This window comes from Leptonychotes weddellii, chromosome 5, assembly GCF_054177405.1.
Source record: "Leptonychotes weddellii isolate Sample4059 chromosome 5, ASM5417740v2, whole genome shotgun sequence".
Taxonomy (NCBI): Eukaryota; Metazoa; Chordata; class Mammalia; order Carnivora; family Phocidae; genus Leptonychotes; species Leptonychotes weddellii.
The window spans coordinates 131573741-131584805 of record NC_138373.1 but is presented as its reverse complement, the minus strand read 5'-3'; positions in this window follow the sequence as shown (position 1 = coordinate 131584805).

Here is an 11065-nt window from a genome sequence, read left to right as displayed (position 1 = left end):
CGCCTCGGATTCACTTCTCCGCACGTCCTACCTTCCAGAAAGTGGTCGCTTTTCTGTTCAGAGAGTTGTTGCTATTCCTTTCTTCGATCTCCTGTTGGGTTTGTAGGTGTTCAGAATGGTTTGATCCCTATCCAGCTGAATTCCTGAGAGGAGACGAAATCCAGGTCTCCTACTCCTCCGCCATCTTGCTCCGCCCCCCTATAATTCTCATTTTTTATGAGTATTTTTCATTTGTTAACTTTTCTTACATGTTATCACCACCCCTGGATTAATCCATAAAACCCTAAATAAAGATACACGTTTCAATAGACCAGAAAAAGAAAGAAAGAAAGAAAGAAAGAAAGAAAGAAAGAAAGAAAGAAAGAGAAAAAGAAAAAGAAATGGCATCCCTGACACACTTGATTCCATGGAATAAGATTTTACCTTTTTTTTTTTGATCTGGATATTCATTCCTTTATTCATTTAAAAATACTGAGTCCTTCTATGTATTAGGCATGCTATTTGGTGCTGGATATATAGCTGTAAAGAAATCAGCCTTGTCTCCCACTTTCATAGAACATAGGGTTTAAGGAAGGAAAAGGAGTAATGATTAAATAGTAAATATATTGTTTCTTTGAAGGAAAAGAGGATGCCATCATGGGAGAGAATAAGAAAGAAGATCTATTTTAGAACAAGAGATGGCATCCATGGATATCTAAGTGAGGCACCAGCAATGGGAAGTGGGAAGGGGAAAGTTGTACAAGTAGAAGCAAGAGCCATGAGGGAGCAAAAAGAGCTTGTCATGTTGCAGAATTCAGCAAAAGCCAATGTAACTGGAAAATAGTGAATAATGGGCATAGCAACAAGAGATGTAGTTGGAAAATAGGCAGAGCCTGAATTTGGCAGGGCTTTGCAGATCATGCTCAGTATTTTGGTCTTTATTCCAAGCCCAGTAAGAGGTTTTTGAAGGATCTTAAGGGGAGAGAGGTGATGTGAATAGAGAAAGGCTCCTAAATGGTCATTCTATTTGCAGTGAGAGGAGTGGAAATGAGGAAGATAAAGGAGGCAAGTAAGTTGGCCTTCTCACAGTACAAACTGTGACACAGGTGGTGTTCTAATCAAGAGGTGATAATGGTATGGACTAGTGTGGTGGCCAGGAAGACAGAATATATACTTTGGAGATAAAAGTGATCAGGGTTGGTAAAGGTCTTAGTGCCGGAGTTGGGCAAGTGGAGTGTGAAGAAGATAATGCCCATTTTTTCACTTGCGTAATGACAAATAGTGCCATTCACTGGGAAAGCTGGATTTGGATAGGAATTGGAGCACGTGGAGGTGGGGAAAAGAAGATTTGGCTTGGACATGTTAAGTTTAAGAGCCTTATGAAACTTAGTGTTCAAATATCAGGATGACATTTAAACATACTAGTTTAGAGCTCAAACGAGATTTCTCCCTAGAGGGGTGCCTGGGTGGCTCAGTTGGTGCAGCGTGTGATTCTTGATCTCCAGGTTGTGGGTTCGAGCCTCATGTTGGATGTAGAGATTACTTAAAAGTAAAATCTTAAAAAAAAAAAAAAAAGATTTCTGACCAGAGGTCGTATTTACAGCAATGAGTATTGATGAGATCATTTAGAAAATACAGAAGAAGAAAAGGAGTATATGTGGAATGTCAACAGATAAATGCAAATGGATCTGCAATCTGAGTTCCCAGGCAAAGGGAATGCAATTTGGGGGGCTATTATAATTCATTTTAATAGAATTCTGATAAATTAAGCCAAAAATTGAATAAAACAGAGAATCATTTACTATTGACCTTGGCTCAAAGGTTTACTTAATCACAAATACTTCCTTTTCCATGGATGTCAGTGTCATTAATAAAATTCCAAAAGGTTTCCTAGGAATCAGTTCATTGAAGAAGGAAGTTGATAAACTGAACCCACTGGGGAGTAAATGATGATTTACCTTGATAACTGATCCAAATTGATTATTACTTTCTTGTGCATTGTTAAATAAGGTGTTAAATTAAATTTTCCTTTGCAGATTAAGTGTGGTAGCTCTGTTTTCTGGCTCTGGAAAGTTATTAGCTATGAGAAAGATTTTCTTTTTAGAGTAGAAGCAAACCAGATATTGTAGGAGAATTCCTCAGGCCAAAAGAGTTTTTTGAAGAAGTTAAAGTATTATGGTTGAGTATAAACATTATTATTATGTTAATCACTATCTTCAAGTATTTAATGTCAATAAAAACCTTTCCAAGTTTCTCAAGGGCACTTCCAGGCAGAGCTGTATATTTAAGGAAATATTAGAAAACCTCCCACTACATTTGTCATATTAAAATCCAATTAGGCACAAAGACAAGACAAAGGAATAAACTAAATTGGAGAACAACATATGTTTAACGTAGTACACATATTACAAATAGGCTTAAATATCACATACTGGTTAAAGCTTTAGTTTTTTTTCTTAGAAATCTGAAGAAAAACATGTGAAAGTTTAGAAAAAACTTGGAGTCTTAAAAATGGATGCTAATTCATGAAATATAAAATCAGCATCATCTTAACCGATAAATTTCCTATAACATCACCTTCTCTTATATAATACACATTCTACCTAATTGCCACTTAACATAGGACTACTATGCGATGGGCGGTATTGTAAATAGTCTCAAGCTACATCTCTGCAAAAGCCCAAAACTGAAAAGAATAAATCAGAATATATATATAAGTGTTAGCAAAGCTCTTTTTAAAGTAATAAATGTGGGTGGATTGTTCCAGTTGAATCTATTTCTTCAACTGGCTTTTTTTTTTTTTTTAAGACAATGGAAGCTTTAACAAAGTGACAAAATTAAGACAATTCAGTTTGTAGCCCTTTAGGCTGTACACAAGAATTAGGAAAAGAGATGGATTTTCATTTGACAAATGCCATTTAGCCTTGCACAGAGCAGAGCACCAGTAAAAAGTGGTTGAATGTATGGGACCCTCTTTTGATCTTTTCTACTAATTAATGTGATAAATGATCAAATACTCATCCAGAAGGGACAATATAGTACGAGATGAAAAGTATTTTGGTAGCAGTCCATTTGTCCATGGCTGGATATTTGAAATCCTTGGATGTATAACTTTTGGAGATAACTAATTATCAAAAATTACATATGGCTCTGTTAGCTAGTTTACAGCTAGATGAATTCCTTTAGCTGATAGGAAGAATGTGTAACAGGTGTTTTTCAGACTGTTGGATGAGTACCATTTCAGACTGTTGGATAAGTACCAATATAATTGCTAAAAGTAGGTTGGGGGTGAGACTGGAAGTTCCAACCCTCTAATCACATCTTTGGTTCTCCTGGCAACCAGCCCCCATCCTTAGGTGAGGTCCAAGTCACCTTATTAACAAGACACCTTTATCACTCCTATCACTTAGGAAATTCCAAGGGTTTTAGGAGCTTTGGGCCAAAACAGGATGAAGACCAAATACATATTTCTTATTATAAAGCACAGTATCACATATGTTCAAACATACTTTGAACATAATCTGCATAGAGTATCAAAAAATAGATCAGTCTCCCCTCTGTTATGTAACATCCCAAACCAGTTAATCATGTGTTGTTGAATAAACAAAGCAGACAGCAGTTTATTTGAAAACCAAAAAAAAAAGCAGTGCGTTCTACATTAACTTTAATTTCCCATGCATTCCTCAGCTTCATGGTTATTTATAGATCTTTTCCCCAGAATAATTTATCATTAAAGTGAATAAAGTTTAAAGCTATGGGAAGTTGCCTTTAGTATCCTTTACTGTGAGTTTTTTTTTTTTCTCATCTATTAAAAAAAAAAAAGATATTATGACTACAGTAATGCAGATAGCATTTGAGTGGAAAGCTATGATCCTCACTGATTAAGGACCACAGAAATAGCTTTTATATGCACTTCATAATTTAAGTATGCATTTGCATGTATTACCACAATCATAGTCAGAATCATTGTCAATATTTAGTGATGATCAAGTAAAGAAAGAATCTGCCTTCTTAAAAAAAGAAAAAGTCCCCTAGTCCACCAAGATTTGGGCAAATAGCTCAGATAGAAAAATCTTCTGATGGGAAAGGAATAACCAAAAAATAATCTCTCCCTTCCCCTTAAGAACACTGTTGTTGTTTTTGGTTCTTTCAGTTGGACTGCAATCCGGCTGTCAAGGCAGGAAGGAGAAAGATTACATGTAATTTCCAGAGTATTCTTCCCCCCATGTTCTTATGGCCTTACTTGTTTTGACCTGACTAAATCAAAATAACCTTGTCAGAAAGAGTTTTGCAATTAAACTCCAAAGGAAAAAAATAGATCTGGCATAAAAGCCACCACAATTCCAAATCTATAAGTGGTGCTAAAAGACCGAAAGCAAATAATGTAACAACAACAAAAAAGGAAATTTACAGAGCTCCTTACCCTAAAAAAAATTTTCCATCAGCTTCTAATGTGTCAATACAACTTGGCAAGAGCCACTGCTGACGTGCTCTCCTCCTCGGCCACTGGTCACCTTATGAGCTTTTGTTTTGGCCTGTTCCTCTCTCTTCAGTCTCATCTTGAGAAATGCTTCGTGTTCTCTTTTGGTGTTATAAGTCATCCTGCTCCAAGGCCCTGAAAGGATTATCTGGTATCATCTTTCTTCTCTTCTCATCATACTCTGGCCTAGTTTATTTGGCTGTGAGGCCAAATGCCCAATCCCTTAGGGAGGTCTTTCTCTCTCATCCCAGCCTAAACCTCATTCCCTCTATATGACTTTCATAACCATACACCTTTCCAACTTAACATAGGTTCTAATTATATGTTAACTGGTAGAATAATGAATTTTTCCTTCACTAAAACTGTATGATACATGAAGAGTATGGCAATGTCTACTTTCCCATCATATCTATAAAACCTAGCAAGTATATGTTAAATAAATGGATGAATGGATGATTAGATATATGGTTGGGTGGAGGGATGGATAAGCTCTCTCCCAGTAGATATGTCCTCTAACCCCAGCTATGTAAGGGTATCATAATACTGTAGAACAAATTATCCAATAGAAATGTGGGTCATATATGTCATTTTAAAGTTTTTCATAGCCACATTAAAAAAATAAGAACAAGTGAAATTTTAATATGTTTCATTAAACATAACAAAAAGACTATAAAATATAAAATATTTTAATGAGATTTCACTTTTTTCCATACCAAGTCTTCAAAATCTTATGTGTCTTTTACAGCTCCAGCACATCTCAATTTGGATTCGCAGCATTTCAAGTTCTTAATAACCATATTACCTTGCAAACTCTGGAGAGCCAGTGAAGTGGATCTGCTGAAAGTTCATGTGTATGAAGAATTATCTTGGATGGAAAGGGTGGAATTTATCTTAGACAAGAAAGTTGAAAAGACACTTTTGTTCAAGATCATTGGTTTGAGTGAGAGAGAAGAAAAGATTTGAAAATATTGCTCCAAAGAAGACATACAAATGGCCAACAGACACATGAAAAAAAAAATACTCCACATCGCTTGGCATCAGGGAAATTCAAATCAAAATCACAATGAGATACCACTTTATACCAGTTAGAATGGCTAAAATTAACAAGACAGGAAACAACAAATGTTGTGGAGGATGTGGAGAAAGGGGAAACCCTCTTACACTGTTGGTGGGAATGCAAGCTGGTATAGCCACTCTGGAAAAGCATGGAGGTTCCTCAAGAAGTTAAAAATAGAGCTACCCTATGGCCCAGCAATTGCACTACTGGGTATTTACCCCAAAGATACAGATGTAGTGAAAAAAGGGGCAAATGCACCCCAATGTTCATAGCAGCAATGTCCACAATAGCTAAACTGTGGAAGGAGCTGAGATGTCCTTCAACAGAAGAATGGATAAGAAGATGTGGTTCATATATACAATGAAATATTACTCAGCCATCAGAAAGGATGAATACCTACCATTTACATTGACATGGATGGAACTGGAGGATATTATGTTAAGTGCAATAAGTCAATCAGAGAAAGACAATTATCATATGGTTTCACTCATATGTGGAATATAAGAAATAGCACAGAGGATCATAGGGGAAGGGAGGGAAAACTGAATGGGAAGAAATCAGAGAGGGAAAAAACCATGAGAGACTCTTGACTCTGGGAAACAAACTGAGGGTTACAGAAGGGGAGGTGGGTGGAGGGATGGGGTAACTGGGTGATGGGCATTAAGGAGGGCACACAGTGTGATGAGCACTAGATGTTATATGAAACTGATGAATCATTGAACACTACATCAGAAACTAATGATGTACTATGTGTTGGCTAATTGAATTTAAATTAAAAAAAAGAATATTAAAAAAATAATTTTCTTTGTCTGTTCAGGCTGCTATAACAGAAATACCATAGACTGGGTGGCTTATAAACAACCAAATTTTTTTCTCACAGTTCTAGAGGCTGGGAAGTCCAAGATCAAGGCTCTGGCAGATTCAGTTGTCTCGTGAAAGCCCACTTCCTGGTTTATAGATGTGCTTTCTCATTATAACCTCACATGCCAGAAGGGGCAAGATAGCTCTGTGGGGTCTCATAAATTCCCTAATCCCATTCATGAAGGCTTCACCCACTGACCCAATTACCTCCCAAAGGCCCTACTTCCTAACACCATCACATTGAGCTTACTTTCAACATAAAAGTTTGTAGGGGGAGACAGATATTTAGTCTACAGCAGTATGAATACTTCTGCTTCTTTTATTGTTTGGCCCTGACCTTTCCATCTTTTCCTATAAGTACTCTGAATGAGAAGCTTTCACACAAAATAAAATTATTTCCCAACAAAATCTCTGCAAGATAATGAGAACACATAGCAATCGAGAGAGGACCACATGAGTAGGGGTTAACTAGAAGGGGACCATGGTGGCTTAGGAAGGGGACCAAAAGGGAAAAAAGCAGCAGTGACAGCACAGACAAGGAACGGAAGGCAAAGAGGAAGACAGGGTGGCAGCATAATGGTAGCCCAGATCATGTCCTTGTGTTGATGCAAGACACTCTGTGAATTTCCTACCTAAACCAGTTGAGAGAAATGAGGTGTGGTTAGAGCACCCAAATTTTTCTTGCTAGAGTCTGAATTCGCTGTAATATTTTTCAGTATTATTTTCCTGCTGGGATAACGTGTTGGGTGAAAATTGTGGTATTTAGAAAATCTATGTTAAAGCCAGCCAAATGGATTTCAATATTTGATTTAATAGTTACTGTTTCACCCAATACACTGTGCCTGGATTCTCATCTTAGAAGAGGAATAATTAGGGGTGCCTGGGTGCCTCAGTTGTTAAGCGTCTGCCTTCAGCTCAGGTCATGATCCCAGGGTTCTGGGATCGAGCCCCGCATCGGGCTCCCTGCTCGGCGGGAAGACTGCTTCTCCCTCTCCCACTCCCCCTGCTTGTGTTCCCTCTCTCGCTGTGTCTCTCTCTGTCAAACAAATAAATAAAATCTTAAAGAAAAAAAAAAGAAGAGGGATAATTATATCTAATTGAATGGTTGAATGAATGCTATGTTTCTTCAAATATATTATACACATGTAGGGTTACCAACCCTCCTGGTTCATCTGGGACTGTCCCAATTTTAGCACTGAAAATCCCCCAGTTCTGGGTAAATTGAGATGTTTAGTAACCTCATGTATATTTGAGTTTTTATGGGAATCTTTTCAATTTTAATGATTATATGTATATTTATAATCATTTTTATTTTAAAATGTGGTTTTATACATGAAATATGCCAGTTATTATATAAGTTGGAGTTAAATGGGTAGGCCTATAGGAATCCAATTTAGACAGCACAAATTACAGGCATAGTGTTTGAGCATACCTATGACTATTTCAAACCTTCAAAAACAACATTGAGAATAACTCTTCAGAAGTCTTAATAATAGATGTGATTTGTACAGTTAGAGAAGGTTTTTATATACTCAACTTCCATGCACATTGCTGAGAGTTGTTTGTTCTTTTGCCTTAAAAAAAAATTAGGCAAAATGTTAGTCCCAGTGGCAAAAATTTTGAAGGTAGATGAATGAGGTTTGGGAAGTGTTGAGAAAAGATGTATATAAGGCATTTTTCAAAAAGCCTAGCATACAGTGGTGCCCCAAAAATGTTTTGTTTTGTATTTTTCTTCCTTTTCATTTGTTGTTTGTAAGAGAATTTAGTATAAAAGACATTCAAATTAGACAAATCAAGGTTTAAATCCTAGCACTGTCAATAACTGACTGGTGGACTTTAAGCATGTTATGTACCATTCTCAGGTCTCTATAAAATAGTGGATAATGCAATACACTTCAAAATATCATAAGCATCTTCAATATTGTCAGGATATTGCTAAGTTGTCAGTTCTTCCCAAATTGGTCACTGAATCTATTGACTCAATACAGTCCCAATCAAAATCCGAGCAAAAGGTCCCACCTTGTAAGTAATTATAAGCAGATATAGTGCTTTGTACCAGAAAGGATGAGGTTCTGTGGTAGAAATAGAGATCTCAAGAACAGTGACTTACATATGTTTATTTCTCATTCATATAAAATAAATCCAGGGATGTGATTTCCAAGGAAATATGAAAGCTTCACAGTGTTAGGGACCCAGGCTCCTTTTATCTTTTTGCTCTACAAAATGTGGCTTGCATCTTAAAACTCACTTTATAGCCCAAGAGAACTGCTGGAGCTCCAGACATCACATTTGCATTTCAGGAAGCTATAATAATCATAACATTGTGGTATTTGCAAAAGAATAGGCACTGGGGAGGGTATGTGCTATGGTGAGAGCTGTGAATTGTATAAGACTGTTGAATCACAGACCTGTACCTCTGAAACAAATAATACATTATATGTTAAAAAAAAAATAAAAAGAAGAAGATAGCAGGAAGGGAAAAATGAAGGGGGGGAATCGGAGGGGGAGATGAACCATGAGAGACTATGGACTCTGAGAAACAAACTGAGGGTTCTAGAGGGGAAGGGGGTGGGGGGATCGGTTAGCCTGGTGATGGGTATTAAAGAGGGCATGTATTGAATGGAGCACTGGGTGTTATACGGAAACAACAAATCATGGAACACTACATCAAAAACTAATGATGTATTGTATGGTGATTAACATAACATAATAATAAAAAAAATAAAAAATAAAAAATAAAATTAAAAAAAGAATAGGCAAATAGACTGATGAAACAGAAGAGAGTGTCCAGAAATAGACCCACATAAGTACAGTCAATTGGTCTTTGACAAAGGAGCAAAGGCAATACAATAAACCAAAGATAGTTTCTTCCAACATGGTGCTGGAACAATTGGACATCCATATGAAAAAAAAAATGAAGCTAGACACAGACCTTTCACCCTTCACAAAATTAATTTGAAATGGGTCACAGACCTATATATAAAATGTAAAACTATCAAACTCCTAGACAATAATGTAGGAGTGTCTGGTGACTTTTTAGATACAATAACAAAGGCATGATCCATTAAAAATAATCAATAAGCTAGATTCATTAAAATTAAACACCACAGCTCTGGGAAAGACACTGCCAAGAGAATGGGAAGACAAGCCACAGACAAGGAGAAAATATTTGCAGAAGACACATCTGATAAAAGACTACTATCCAAAATATACAAAGAATTTTTGAAACAGTAAGAAAACAGACAACTCAATTTTAAAATGGGCTAAAAACATTAACAGACACCTCACGAAAGAGGATATACAGATGGCAAATAAGCATTTGAAAGGATGCTCCAAGTATATATCATTAGGGAATGCAAATTAAAACAACAATAATATACTACTACACAACTACTAGAATGGCCAAAATCCAGAATACTGACAACACTAAATGCTGGTGAGGATATGGAGCAACAAAACTCTCATATAGTGCTAGTGGGAATGCAAAATGATATAGCCACTTTGGAAAACAGTTTGGCAATTTCTTACAAAACTTAACATAATCTTACCATATGATCCAGAAACCATGCTCCTTAATATTTACCCAAAAGAACTGAAAACATATGCCCACACAAAAATCTGTAAAGGTTGTTTACAGCGGCTTTATTCATATTTGCCAAAACTTGGAAGCAAACAAGATGCCCTTCAGTAAGCAAATGGATAATCTTGGTACATTCAGGCAACGAAATATTACTCAGGGCTAAAGAGAAATGATCTGTGTTCCAAGCGAGGAAAAGACATGGAGGAACTTTAAATGCATTTATGAAATGAAAGAAGCCAATCTGAAAAGGCTACATACTGTATGGTTCTAACTATAGGACATTCTGAGAAAGGGAAAACTATGGAAATAGTAAAAAGATCAGTGGTTTCCAAGGGTGGGGAGGGGAAGATGTAAATAAGTGGAGCACAGAAGAGTTTTGGGTTAGTGGAAATATTCTGTATGATACTATAATGAACATTATACATTTGTCCACACTCATAGAATATACAACACTGACCACAAATCCTAATGTAAACTATGAACCTTGGATAACTTTGATGTGTCGATGTAAGTTCAACTGTAACAAATGTACAACCCTGATGAGCCACTCTGGTGATGGAGGAGGCTATGCATGTGCAGGGACAGGGAATAGAGGAGAAATCTCTGTACTTTCAACTTTGTTGTGAACCTAAAACAGCTTTAAAAAGTAGTCTTTTCTTTAAAAAAATAATCTTGAGGCTTCAATGAGACAATTGCTATAAAGCAAAATGTCTGTACAGAGTAGGCGCTTAGTAAATATTGGTCCCTTTTCCCCCCCAGTCTTCATTAAATAGAAGAATCTGTGTGTTCTTGTTTTCTTCATACTCTCTAATCCAGGGAAAATGTCACACCTCTTTCATTTTCTTCCAACTATCTTCAAGCATTAATTGAGGTATAGTAGCAAATAGAACTGCTAGAATAAATCTAAACCAAACAACTCAAACATATGATGTAAAGCCCAGTACAAGTATGACAAGTATTAGCTTGAAAAAAACCTAATGTATTCTAGTAGCTGGGATAAAAACATATATATTGGGCGCCTGGGTGGCTCAGTTGGTTAAGCGACTGCCTTCGGCTCAGGTCATGATCCTGGAGTCCCGGGATCGAGTCCCGCATCGGGCTCCCTGCT